The sequence below is a fragment of the Lepidochelys kempii genome, chromosome 6 (assembly GCF_965140265.1).
Source record: "Lepidochelys kempii isolate rLepKem1 chromosome 6, rLepKem1.hap2, whole genome shotgun sequence".
Taxonomy (NCBI): Eukaryota; Metazoa; Chordata; order Testudines; family Cheloniidae; genus Lepidochelys; species Lepidochelys kempii.
In genome coordinates, this window is record NC_133261.1 from 21,939,965 (window position 1) to 21,954,160 (window position 14,196).

The window sequence follows — 14,196 nt, forward strand, 5'->3', positions numbered from 1 at the left end:
GATTGACCCAGGCCAGTTGGGTACAGCAGAGTAGCCCTATTGGGATCCGGGAAATGGGAGGGTGAAGCCCGTCCACTGCTAAAGGATCCCCCCCCAGCCTAAGAGGGGGATCCACAGGACCTGGACACCAAATGATTTCGGGGGACAACTAATGAAATAACAGGGACGGAGTGTGGTCAAAGGGTCAAACGAAGGGAACTGGACGGGGACACTGAGCAGAGAATCCCGGATGGCATCCACTGCTCCTCAAAGGCGTCAAGGGAGTCAGTGGATGCCGCCCAGAGGAACTCTGCCTGGATATGTGAACGGACGGGAGGATCAGAAATAGGCCTGACAGTTACAGGAGACTCCATCGGCCAATCTCCTCACCCTGCTTTTACAGATGGCCATTTTAGCTAGGGCCAGGAGGAGGTTGACCAGGAGGTCCTGCGACATTGTGGGGCCACGGATAGGGAGTGAATAAATAAGAAGGTGAGGGGAAAAGTGCAACCAAAAACGTAATAAAATATTCGTGAAGAGCCGGAATAGGGGCTGCAGCCTGGCACGCTCCAAATATACGTGTGCCAGGGTTTCCTTCACACCGCAAAAGGGGCAGTTGTCTGGGATAGGGGTGAACCGCACCAAGTACACGCCCATGCTTACAGCTCCGTGAAGGAGCCACCAACTGACGTCCCCGGTGGGCCTCGGAACCAAAGTGGAATATAGGCTGGCACATCGGGGCTCCTCACCCTCCAAAGGTGACAGGAGGTCCCACCATTTTGTATTGGGGTGGGACACGAGGGTAAGGGCGTGAAGGGTATGGAGCATGAGCGTGTATAGATGTTTCCTTGGCGCACTCTGGAAGCAGACCAGCTGCAGCTCATGCAGCCACCTCATGGTGAAGGGGTGGGCGGGTCGGTTGGGTCCACGGGGCAGGGGCCCAATGAAAAGGTCCGGCAGGCCTGGGGTGGAGGTTGGGTGGGGCGCACCCTCGTGCAGGACCCAGTCGAGGTAAACCCGAGCAGCGGGCGGCAAAGCGGGCCTCACCTCCTGAAATATGCGCTGGGGAGTACGAGGTCTGGAGAGCCCCATGAGCTGAGCGAGCATCAGAGGATCCAGCCAGTCTCCCCAGTCATAGTCCAGGAGGTCTCCGACTCTTGTGACTTCTGCCGGGACCAACCTCTGGCGCACCAAGGGGGACTCCGCCACCTGCACGCAAAGCTGTGGGTTGTGTAGCAGGGGCTCCGCAAGGAGATCTGCCCCCTCGGTGGCCGCCACAGACCTGGTTGTTGAAAGCAGTTTCTAGGTCCGGAGGAGGTCCTGGTAGAAGACTGGCAGCCCAGAGAGGTCTCGCGGAAGACCTCTCGGATGGAGATAAAGGAGCTGCCGGTCGTATTGGAGCCTTTGGAAGCGGCACAGGAAGGCATGCGCCAATATGCTCCACGCTGGACTACCTGCACCATAAAGGAGCCTCTGCAGGGCCTGGAGGCGGAAGACATGGACCTGAGCTTGCAGACACTTCAGGCCCAGCCCTCCCTCCTCCAGGGGTAGATGGAGAACCCCTGCAGAGACCCAGTGCAGTCCTGACCGAAAGAACTCCAGAATCGATGTCCGGAGGTTGGCCAGGAAACCAGGGGCCGGGACCAGGGTGTTGAGCCGGTACCAGAGCATGGACAGGACTAGTTGATTAAGCACCAGCGCTCTCCCTCAAAGGGAGAGGCACCAGAGTAGTCCTGTCCATTTCTGAAGCCGCTCTATCACCCTGCCCTCTAAATTCTGCCAGTTCTCCGGCGGAGAGGGATGCGTGGCAGAAAGGTAAATGCCAAGATAGAGCAGCGGACCTGCGCTCCACCGGATGGCCTGAAGCGCGGGTGGAGGGAGCTCGCCTTCCAGTCGTCCCAGACTACCAGGCCAGAGCTCTTGACTCAGTTGACCCGGGGAGAGGAGGCTGCCGAATAGATGGCCTGGCAAGCCTCCACCCGTGCCAAGTCGCCCGTGTCCTGGACCACGAGGAGCACGTCGTCGGCATACCTGACTCCAATTAACCTGCAAAGAGACAGGTGAGGCCATTAAGCGAATGTGACCACCTGACCCTAATTAAGGCCCCTCTGATAATATAAAAGGGCTCACTCCAGTCAGGCAGAGAGGAGCCAGAGGAGCGGAAGTGTGGCTGAAGGTCCCTGGGCTGGAACCCGGAGTAGAGGGTGAGCCTGGGTTCCCCCCAGCTCACCACTACAGAAACACCTCCTGGGAGGGGAAAACAGGCCCCTGTCAGGACAGGAGGCTGAACTGTTTTGGCATGAGGCTGTAGGAGCAACAGAGACTCTGGGAATTCTCTCACCAACCTCCATTGCTGGCTTATGATGAAAAGGGCTCAGTAGACTGTATCCCTGGTCCTAGAGAGAAAGAGAGGGCTACGTGGAGGGTTGCAGTGAGCCTCTGAAGCTAGCATAAACCACCTGGAAGCACGGGACCCATGGGGACAAGGTCGGAGCTCTGCCACAGGTTTCATACATATTTTGCAGGGCACAAAGACACCTGTACTAACCATCCCTAACACGCTGCATCTATCCATACCTAGTTCATATTTGGCAAGCCTCAGCAGAACATACGTCTTGTTGCTGACAGATTCTACACATACAAAGAACAAGATTATGCAAGTTTCACTTCTAGTAAATTTCCACAATAAAGCTTAGCATAATACAAAGCATTGTGGAAAGTATATAATATTGGCTACCATACCTCTGTGCCCCAAGTTCAAAAGACACAAGCCACTCCGCAGGAGGATGAGAAGGCATCTAAACAAACAAAGCAGAACATTGGCTTTCTGCACCCATAGAGCCTCCAGTATGGTACTGAGCATCTTCCTGTGCTAACTAAAGTAATACATGCCCACCAAGCCACTGACTGTAAAAAAATCAGAAGCGGCAAAGACAGGCTCCAAGAGCAAATCCAGGCTAAAGAGGTCAGTGCAGAAGGAACTCCTGAGAGCAGAAAGGTTGAGAGTGTGTAGCTATCGACAGTTGTCCAGTAAGACACAGAATACTCTCATCCGTCAGGGGGTTTCAATCATCTTCATCTACCTCAGTGGTTCTTCACCTCATCCCTATTGTGGATCCCTGTTTCCTGTCAGGATCCCTAGTGCCTCCCTCCGATCTACCCGGGTCCTTCTCCCAGTTAGAAGTATAGGGAGACAGAGTGATTGTGACCCCCAAGCTGAGATCCCATGGTCTACCATGACCTCTAGCATTCCCCATGTTTTGTTAATTGGCTGGGTAGTTTGCGATTGTATTGTTTAGCAGGTATTGTTTCCTTTGCATTTGATTTTCAAAAACAAAGACGAAAACAGCAGATAATGCGACCTGTTATGTGGCATTCTTGTTAATCCTGCCCCCAGCTATGTGACTGGGTCAGGAACCTGTCATGGAATATTAATCTGCATTGTGCTGTTCAGCCACTAGATGATGCTGTGTGTAACATACTTTATTTAGGCTAACCTCAGGCATGCCTGTCAGAGCATTAAAGAATCTTATAGTGAGCATATCTGGTGTATCTCTTGGAGGAGGAAACTTTGTAGTCAGTCCATATCTGATACAGAAACCTGACCCTCTTGTAGTAGCTTTGCAACCTACCACGTACAAGGTGTACATGGCAGAAATAAATCCTGGTCTCTTAGCAGCCCTCCCGTGTCACACCTGTGTTACTGTACTTGCTAGGGACGCAGTTACACAGATGTGGAGGCTTCTCTGGAGGCTGCATGGCCCAGAGGAATGCAATTATAAGGAAATAAATTAGTTCCCTGTGACTCAGGGGCTTACAACGTGACATTCTGGAAGAGAAGGTGCATTTCAGGGCACAGGTTCCAGGCATATTTCATTGGCAGAAATGTTTTATGGATTTGGCTCCAAATCCTCAGATGCAAAACTATATTTTTCAGGGACAGCTGCCTCTGGAGCTATTGTTAATACGATTCAGTCACATACAGGAACCAAAGAAAAAGGGAGCAGCTCAAATGGGCATCTAGCAACATGATTTTCCACTAACCCTTTCAGGTCTTTGGCTAGGAGATAATATACATCTGCCAAGTAATTTATTGCCACGTCAGGCAGCCCTGAACAGGTGACATAATTACAGCATTCCCAGGAGTTGGAGAGAAAGGATGGTCATCACACTGGTTTGGGACTCAGCAGATCTGAATTCAACTCCTGGCTCTGCCACAGCCGCCCCCTTTCCCCCCATGTGACCCTGGGCAAGTCACTGAGGGTGTGTCTGTACTGCAATAAAACACCCATGGCTAGCCAGAGTCAGCTGACTCAGGCTTGCGGGGCTCATGCTGCAGGGCTATAAAACTGCAATGCAGATGTTCGGGTTCAGGCTGGAGCCCGGGCTCTGGGACCCCCTAGGGCATTGGCTCTCAATTTTTCTAGACTACTGTACCCCTTTCAGGAGTCTGATTTGTCTTGCGTACCCTCAAGTGTCACCTCACTTAAAAACTACTTGCGTACAAAATCAGACATAAAAATACAAAAGTGTCACAGCACACTAGTACTGAAAAATTGCTGGCTTTCTCATTTTTACCATAGAATTATAAAATAAAATGATTGGAATATAAATATTGAACTTAAGTTTCAGTCTATAGTCTAGAGCAGCATAACCAAGTCATTGTATGAAATGTTAGGTTGTACTGACTTCGCTAGTGCTTTTTAGTAGCCTGTTGTAAAACTAGGCAAATATCTAAATGAGTTGATGTACCCGCTGGAAGACCTCTGAGTAGCCCCAGCGGTAAGCAAACCCCTAGTTGAGAACCACTGCCTTAGGGTATGTCTACACTGTAGTGTAAGCCCAAGGTTCAAACTCAGGCTTAAACCTAACCCCCCTTCTGTCTACACACAAATTGTGCTAATCTGAGTCAAACCAAGACCCAGGGTTCAAGCCATATTGCTTTGCAGTGGTGGCCCAGCCCCATTAGACTCATGCTCTGGGAGTCCTCCCCAAGTATACCACAATCCCACAGGCCGACTTTCCTTGTCCTCTGGACGGTCAAGTTTGCTCACACTGCATCATGAACAAAGAACTACAGTAGCCACATTTTGGGAGGGCGCGAGGAAATCTGGTTGGTTGGACTCAGGCCCCATAACGCAGTGTAGATACTGAAGCCCCAGATTGGGATGCAGGGTTCAACAATTCCTAAACTGGTGTTACAAATGAGTGTAGGGGCTCAAACTCAGGTTAACAAACCCAAGGCCTGCTAATTGGAATTCTACTAACCCTGAGTTTATATTGCAATGTAGACATACCCTTTGGCCCATATCCTCAAGGGTATTTAGTGCTCCTCACTTCTACAGCAATCAATAAAAGTGAGGAGTCTAAATACCTGAGGATTTGGGCCTTAGTTTCTCTGTGCCTCGGTTCTTCTATCCATACAAGAGGAATAATAATACTCCTTTTCTTCCACCCTGTGTCTTTTTCTATTTAGTCTTACTAGTTGTTTACACAGCACCTTGTATAGTAGGTTTCTGATTTTGGTTGGAGCCTCTAGCTGTAGCTGTAATTCAAATAATAAATAAGTTTCTGTTATGAGATTAGATGTTTTTAAAGAGATGGATAGCTTAATGACAAGCAATACCACATAGCTATGAAGGGGAAGTAGCAATGTAGGTCACTACATATATGAGAAAAGAATTCCCCACTTATCACATTGCACAGTTCTTAGTTCACCTTGGTCTAATTATGTCACACAGTTAGACTCTGTTTCCTATGGCCAAGGCCACTTGTACATGTGCCCATCCACGTTGTATAGGAGAGAGTTGATTACTATCTTTAATCTCCTTGGGAAGCTGCTGCCTGCTTCTTAACCCAGGATTATCACCTGCTGCCATAATCAATGAAAGGCAGAATTATTTAGCCAAGATTCCACTCTGACTTCTGCTAGCTGGACTTCAGCTGTTGTGCTAAATATCAGGGAACATCACCCAGCACATGACATATCAAATGTTTACTGGCTGTAGTTTGCCCGTTAGGCTTTCAAGTTAATTTCAATTTGCTAGCAGTCTCTTAGTGCTGTGAAATGCACCTCACTTTTAGTCGTTTAAGTTTCAGTCAAATTGTGACTTCCCAGCTATTTCAAGAAACACTGTCAGGTAATTTAGGCTCAGAACTCTACCATATAAATTAATAGAGGGAATGCAGTGAGTCAGCAGCAATGTAATAAAATTATGTTCCAGCTCAGTTAGAAAGGCCTCTTCCTTAGGGCTTTATTCTTGAGGGCTAGACTGGTGTTTTCCAAAAGCAAACAGAAGTGATTTAATAGTAATGGGCAATGAAGAAAAACACTTCCCAGCTAGGGTACAACCCAGTCCTGTAGCTGGTGGAAGTCCTGCCTTCACCCGCTGAAATTACTAAGTAGGTGTCTGCGGGACATTCCTATATTTCCTCTGTGCCTGACCCTGTAAAGTTCCCTCAACCCTCATCAATAGCTCAGCCCCTAGCAGGATCATGCCCACTTACTGTTACGTGATATGTAAACACAGTTCATTTTACACAGGAGACATTTATTAAAGAAGACAGCTACAGATACAAACAAAACATGGTTCCACATAGCTTGAGTCCCAGCTTTGTCTCCCTTGTTTGCCAGTGACTACATCCTGTTTGGAACTCTGTACAGCACACAATTACTGAAGGAACATTTCATTATACTGACAGACTAATTGAGCCTTCACTCTCCAGCCCATCCTCTACATCTTTGTGAGATCAAGTAGAGAGTTAGCTCTCTGCTTTCCAGAAAACAAATAAGACCTCTGCACCCTATAATATTCCCATTTAAAGTTGCTACACTAATGGCCACTGGCCTCTAAATGTATCCACTCTGTCATGAGGAAACAATTTAAAAATATTACCTAGTGTTATGTAGGGCCTACTGCAAACAGCCATATTTTAAAAGACGACCTGAACTTGTGCATGCAAATTTTTAAAAGCCCACAACACCTGTTTGCAAACCCCACATTTGGATTTGCAGATCAGACCACCAGCTGGGCAGGTATGGGACTGAGTCACCACTGCATTACTCCCCTGGCTAGGTTACATCGCCATGGAGCTGGTATAACACAGTGATGAATCAGGGCCATATCTTTTGCATTGCACTCATGTGGGTGCAGCTCAGCCCTATGGGAACACATGCAAAATACTCAAGTTCAGAGGCTGTTCTGAAAGTGACCCAGAGTGTTTGGTGAGCAGAAAGAACCCAGCAGCCTTCTGGGTGCATATCGAGGAAAGCTGTTTATTTCAAGTTCCATTACGTTAGGAATTCAGGGGTGAGGAGAAGGGGGGTGCTGTAAAATGTTTCCAAGGACACACAGCCGGCAGGAGAAGAAATGCTATTTAAGTGTTACAGTATTATAAATAAATGGGAAGTGAAAATAAATGCAATCCCGACTAGATCACTGGGGTGCATGGCCTGGTTGGAGCAGCAGACAGCCTTTGTTCTGGGTTCCAGAAGGCTGCTCTCAGCCATTCTCCTTTTATAGCCGTTTCTGGAAAAAAATGAAAAGGCAGCTATGACCTGGCTGGGCTCTCATTGGAAATCTGGAGGCTGGGAGTTGAGACGGAGAGGTGCCCTATCCTGTGCTGGTTTGCTGGCATCTCTCTCTTGATATTTCAGGCTTTGATCTCCGCTGACATAGCGTCTGAGCCAAAGCTCATTGAAGGAGGCCATCAATCTCAGTGGCCAGGCTCACAGTACTGAGATCTGGGTGAGCAGTTATGAAACTAGCACCACTGTGCAGTTACCCCAAGGGTGAATTTGGCCCCACGTAGCTAACTTTCATTCTTTTCCACAAACACACCAACACTTGTAGTGAATCCAGACATTACAGCTGTCAGCTAAAGCAGTTGCTCAACTTTTCCAGCCTACCGTACCCCTTTCAGCAGGCTGATTTGTCTTGCGTCCCCCCAAGTTTTACCCCACTTAAAAACTACCTGCTTACAAAATCAGACGTAAAAAACAAAAGTGTCACAATGCACTAGTATTGAAAAATGGCTAACTTTCTCATTTTTACCATATAATTATAAAAAAAATCAACTGGAATATAAATATTGTACTTACATTTCAGTGTATAGTAGTACATAGAGCAGTATAAACAAGTCATTGTATGAAATTTTAGTTCATACTGACTTCGCTAGTGCCTTTTATGTAGCCTGTTATAAAACTAGGTAAATATCTAGATGAGTTGATGTACTCCCCTGGAAGACCCCTGTGTACCCCCAGGGGTAAGCGTACACACATACACACATGGCATAAGGTATAGATCACAGGATCTTCTGCTCAGTTAGCTGTCAAAAGCATTAGGACGTACATAGCACATCTTCTTTATAGGTTACTTCCTAGAAGGCAAGATGCACAAACCCATCTCTCTCCCCCCTCCCTCCACCATTGACTTTAGTGGAATCACTGCAGCAAATCCAAAACGGTGAATGAAATGAATAATCCCTGGCAGTGAGTGCAGGTGGGCAGACACGTAGGCTGCCATCCCCTTTGTGCCACCACTCTCTGTCCCTGCTCCTGTTGGGACAGCTTAGCTGAAGTGCCCAGTCATGCAGACTATTCAGCAGCATTGCATGCAGGGAAGGAGGGTGCTTCCGGCTGAATTATCTGCAATGCTCTCTTCTTCCCTGTAGATGGTGCTGTGTCCAGCAGAAAGGCATTGCCAGTGTGTCTGTCAGGGCACATCGGAAGGGAGGGGTGAAATGGCCTGGATTGAAGGAAGCACACAAAGAGAGGAGACACCTGCCTTGCAAACCTGGGGCGGGTTACCCTTCCAATTATTGGTCCTGTAGTAGCATTCGAGGGCCCCAGGCAGGATCAGAGCCCCACTGCATCGGGCACTATGCATAGCGCAGATGGGGTTCCTGGCCCCAAGACCTTGTAGGCTAAACAGACAAGTAAATAGACACAGGGAGAGGGGAGTGAGAGACAGCACAGAAGCAGGGGGATCTGGGGGACACAGTGAGCCCGTTCTGAGTCTTCTGGGAACATATACTTGTTGGTGTATTTGTTTATATTACTGCAAAAGCCCAGCTGGGGCAGAGGTGCTTAGGGTTGGAGTGCGAAGAGGAAAGGATTGTTGGAGCAGGGGCAGGGCAATTGGTGGGGTGAGAGGGAGCAGAAAGGAAAGCAAAGAAAGGAAGATGAGAAGCACAGTGAGAAGAAGACAGGAAGGGACAAAGCAGAGGGAACAACCAAAGCCAAGAAAGCAAATTATGCTTTGAGGGGGAGAGACATATCTAGAGGCCAAGGTTCAGAATTCAATGAACATCTAGAGCCTGAAGGTTTCTCCCTGCTGCTGCTCTCTGTAGGAGATGCTGGGTCTGACTGGGACTCAGTGGGGCTGATAAGGGAGTGGCGAGGGCTGAGAGGCTCTGTCTTGCTCCCTCCACCTTTTAGCGGGTGCAGGCTGTTTTGGGAACAGAGCCCTGTAGTTTGCCCCCTGTCGGCTCCTCCTGGGGGCTGCTGTTCTGCCAGCAACCTATAACCCATGTCCTCCCCCTCCTTCTAGGCCAGGGGGACATCACCTCAGACCATCCACAATCCCCATAAGCCATGCGATAAGAGGGGCCATTTCCAGACTGTGGGGAGGATTTGTTGAATCCCCATTCAACATCCAGCAGATCCCTGCAATACAGGTGGCTTTCCCAGAAGGGCTGCCTGCTGTGTGGCCTATTGCAGCTTCTCCCCATGCCCCCATTTATTACCTTTGATGCTGCATGTTGATTGCCCTTTGAACAAGGGTACCCCGGCCCCTGAGACCAAAGGGCAAACTCTGGAGGAGAACACACCACATCTACAACGTGGCTTTGCCTTCTAGTGCAAACAAAATACCCAGCCCAGGTGTTACAGTGATTTCATTTACTGCCTCCCTGCTGACTAATGCACTGGCTACCCCCAGCAGCCAGGTGCCTCCCCAACCTCACTGGGAACTTCTGACAGCTCCCATGCTGCTAGCCCTCTCTGGGTCCTGCAGCAGCTGGATGCGTCCCCCACTGCATTCTTTCCCTTACAGCTAGGCACCTACTTCCCTGCTAATACCTGCAACAAGCTGGCCATCCCCAAATGCTGCCAGGCCTCACTGGCTAGTGGCAGCAGTTTGGCATTTTCCAGACCTCACCCATTGGGCATTCAGTGGACCATCAGCATGGAAGATCCAGCAGAGAGGGGATCAAATGAGTCTTAAATCCAAGTTTGGAACATGACAGCGATTTTGTCCCTCCCACTGACTTTCAGTTTTGCTCATTATCAGCCCTTCTAGCCTTCCAGGAATGCAGAGGACAAATCGAGGCGGCAGCAACACCTTCCTAAGCTGCTGGGGACCAGCTGTCTCAAGGATTTATTTCCAGGGCCAGCTTCAAAGTTCAAGGGTAATATTAAAAGAACAAACAGAGAGAGGCGTAGTCCCTGCCAGTGACCTTTAGAAGGGAGGCTGCTGTTTTGTGGTTTGCATTTTCTGCACTCAGGCAGCTTTCAGGGGATCATTTTATTCAGTTTAGATTTAAAAACCATTTCAACAGCGATTAGCCTCCAAGCTGAATTTTTCACAGGCTGGCTGAGTAGATGGGGTCAGGGGTAGGAGTAGGGAGAAACATATTGAAATCAGCACTCTGTCGAGGGCTGTCTTTCAGCCTCAGGTCATGCAGCGACACGTCAGGATATGATGATGTGATGGGACATGGCCTGGCTAGACCAGCCCATAGCTGGCCCACCCAAGATAATGAGAGAGGCTCAGGATTATGTCTACATGGCAACTAGACACCCACGGCTGACTCATGCCCGCCAACTCAGGTTCACAGGGCTCAGGCTGTGGGTCTGTTTCATTGCTGTATGGATGCTCAGGCTGGAGCCTGGGCTCTAGGACCCTGTGAGGTGGGAGGGTCCCAAAGTTCAGGCTCCAGCCCAAGCCTGGAAGTCTACACAGCAATGAAGCAACGCTTCAAGCCCGAGTCTGCTGGCACAGACTAACCATGGGTTTTTCTTTGCTGTGTAGACGTACCCTCAGAGGTCTCACACTGCCTGCTGCTTCCCTTTGCATGAAAGAGTCTAACAGGTTAGGTGCCCACTGTCTCCTCCTGCAATCATATTTGTTTGTGAAGCAGGTCCAGCCTACCACAAAATCCTGCCCAGCCTCTAGAGAGGGGCTCCCCACAATCAGAACCTCTGGCTAGTTATAGAGGGCGTATTGTCAACAGACCATGGATGACTTGTTCCTCCATCCCCTCTTTGTGATGCTAGAGCGGGAGCTGGAAGCTACTGGCAGAAAGCAAGGTTGGATTATTATTTCTTGGATTGCACTCAGGGCTGTAAGGGAACCAGAGGATTGTTCCACCTATGCTGTAAAGCACAACAGACAGGAGCAAAGCTGGAGCCATGTACAAAGGCAGCATATCTCCCGGGTAGGAGAGCCCTGTGGTTTCATCCAGGGTGACACTTTGTTTAGTGATCAGAAATGATGAGGCTTTCAGCATCTATTGACTGGAGAAGGGCTGGGTGTTGCTAGGCATGCATGGCTCTAGTTTCCCGATATACTACAGAATCCTACAAGGCTTTCTGGGGGTCAATTCCTTGAGTATCTTCTGCTTTGTCACTCCAACCATCAGGCCCCTGCCATTCCCTAAATCATCTGGTCCATGTCACTCACCCATTCCATGCTAGTTCCTGGGTTTCCCAGGCCATCCAGCCTGTGTTACACCCCCTTTCCCACCACTCTCCCTGGGGGACCTTTGGAAAGTCACATCCCCCGTACCTCAGTGTCCCTCATCTGTAAAGCAGGGTGCTTGAGTACGCGTTTGTTTTAAACCACACTGTCACTGAAGCTTGGAGAATGGTGGGTGAAATCTCCCACATCTCAGTCAGCGCCTTAACCCCAAGACTACCCTCCCTCCCTGCCTGAGATGGCATAGGGTACATCTACTCTGCAATACAAGCCCAAACTCAGCATATGGCTTAAGCCCAAACCCTTTTAATTGCACGCAATTCTGTCTCACTTGGGCCTGGGGTCCATGACACTGCAGGGTAGGTGGGTTTGAGCCTGGGTCCCACTGGGACTCGAGCCAAAACTCCATAGTTTTGCAGTATGGATGCAGCTTGGGCCCAGACTCAGACCCTGAGAGTCTGCCAATGCTATCCCACATCCAGTGGGCTGGTATTCTTTGTCCTCTCTATCCCAAGAGCAGCCAGTCAACTTTCAGGAGCTGGAACCAACCCCGCATGTCCAAGTACAGCAGCTTGGTATTTAACCCTTCTGTTTTATTCTGACCACTGAGCTGCAAACACTGTGAACCTTCTTCCGCGTTTGCAATGGCCAACAACCTGAACACAGCCAGATTTTGGTGACTTTTTGACGTAAGGTGAGCAAAAAGTTCCATTTTAGCAAGAGTACCAGGAATGACTACGCATACCAGGAGACAACCAAGAAGCTGGCAGTGTTGGGGATTCACCGGACTGGTGACCAGGGCAGGGAGTGGGTTGAGCAGCTCAAGACCAACTACCAGAAACCCACGGATGAGAACTGCACCTCTGGGAACACACTGTGAGCCTGCTCCTTTTACAAGGAGTTTGACCATGTGCTGGCTACTGCACCAGTCTCTGAGTCAGTAGTGCTTCCTGATGGCCTCATCCGCCAGTATGGGGATCTCCTGACCCCCAAACCCATTACAGGACTTGAGGGAGCCAGCAGGGCCTGGCTCAGGTTAGCGAAGTGACTCTGGTGCTGGGACCAGTCCCCACGGAGGCTTTACTGCCGGAGCACCGGCAGCGCATCCTGGGTCCTTGGAGGAGCTTTGTGATGCCTCCTTGAGGAACAGCCTGGCATAGAACTGGCAGCAGAAATGGAAGAGACAGAGCTCACCCTGGGGGCCTGATAAGTTTCGGGCTCCATGTTTGTTTTTATTAACATATGGATGGGAGGGATTTCTAAGTTATGAACCAAAGCAAAAGCTATTTTTGCAAAACCGTGGGCAGCTGCAAGTATCCACTAATGGCGGATTGCCCACCTGGGCCTTGGTGTCCCCTCACACACACCTCTCAGCCACGTGGAACTAAAAATGGAGACCAGGAAGCCCAAACAGTGAAACAAGCATTTAAAAATGAACTTGCCAATTCTTGCTAATGTAAGCGGGGGAATAGTCCCGCTATTGTGGGGAACTTTCCTGGCTTCTGCACTACCCCGGTGAAGTGGGCGAAGTGGGCTAGCGAAAGGATCTGAGTCCTCGCTCTCACTTCCTTTACCCAGAGGCCTCCCTGCCCTTGAGGATGCCCCTTCCACTCTCCTGTCTGGCAGAGTCCTCGTAACCCCGACAAGGCTGGGCCCAGGATTCCTGGGGGACTCGACCCCCAACCCTGCTGTGGTCACCTAGGACAGGGGCTAGGGTGTCCCCACTCCGGGGTACTCTCTCTGCACTGGGCACTTCTCTGACCCACTGACCATTACACACAAGTTAAATCAAATGCAAGTTATTTAATCAACAATTAATTTTTAAAAGAATAAGGAAAAATGGGAAAGGTTAAAGGAAACACATCACCCCGCTCTGTGGCAGGGAACATCACAGTGTCTCTGGAACGTCAGGGCGGTTCACAGTCTGTTCCTTGTAAGTCCCAGGCCTTCTCAGGCCCTGGCTGTGCTGCAGGGATGCTGTGGGTTGGACACTTGCTCTGGTGGTGGCCACACGATCTCAGGCTCTAAGTGGTAGGACCCTTCTTCCCAGTGTCGTCCCCACCCTGTCGGGGTTATGATCCAAGCCTGGCCTGCAGAGCCTCTTGGCTGAGGCATCTCCCTGTGCTGGGCCTGCTGCCCAGGGTCCCCCTTGGTTTCCCAGTTGCTCACTGCACCCAGCTCCGGACTGCTCCAGCCCCAGCTCCACCACTCTGTCTCTGCACTGCTGCTGCTCTGCCTCCAGCTCCCTGGGCTGCTTCTCTGGCCCCTCTGCCTCTGGTTGCTGCAGCTCTGCTCCCAGGACAGGTCTGCTCTGCAGGCTGCTTCTGTGACTCTGCTCCCAGCACTGACCTGCTTCCTGGGCTGCTTTTCTGGCCCCTCTGGCTCTGGTTTCTACAGCTCTGCTCCCAGGGCAAGTCTGCTCTCTCTGAGCTGTGCCTCTGGCTTTGGGGCTGCAGCTCTGCTCCCAGGACAGGGTCTGCTCTCTCTGGGCTGCTTTTCTGGTCCCTCTGGATCTGAC

The 14,196-nt window shown here is 50.1% G+C and overlaps 1 long non-coding RNA gene across 1 annotated transcript; it reads right to left on the minus strand.

The window, feature by feature from the left end:
* Positions 1 to 1,940: 1,940 nt before the first annotated feature.
* LOC140912540 (uncharacterized) lies at positions 1,941 to 8,558 on the minus strand. Its single transcript, XR_012159308.1, has 3 exons — positions 8,081 to 8,558; positions 2,722 to 2,777; positions 1,941 to 2,025 (listed from the first exon to the last, which is right to left on the minus strand). It is a non-coding gene; the product is annotated as an uncharacterized lncRNA (long non-coding RNA).
* Between the last annotated feature and the right edge of the window lie 5,638 nt (positions 8,559 to 14,196).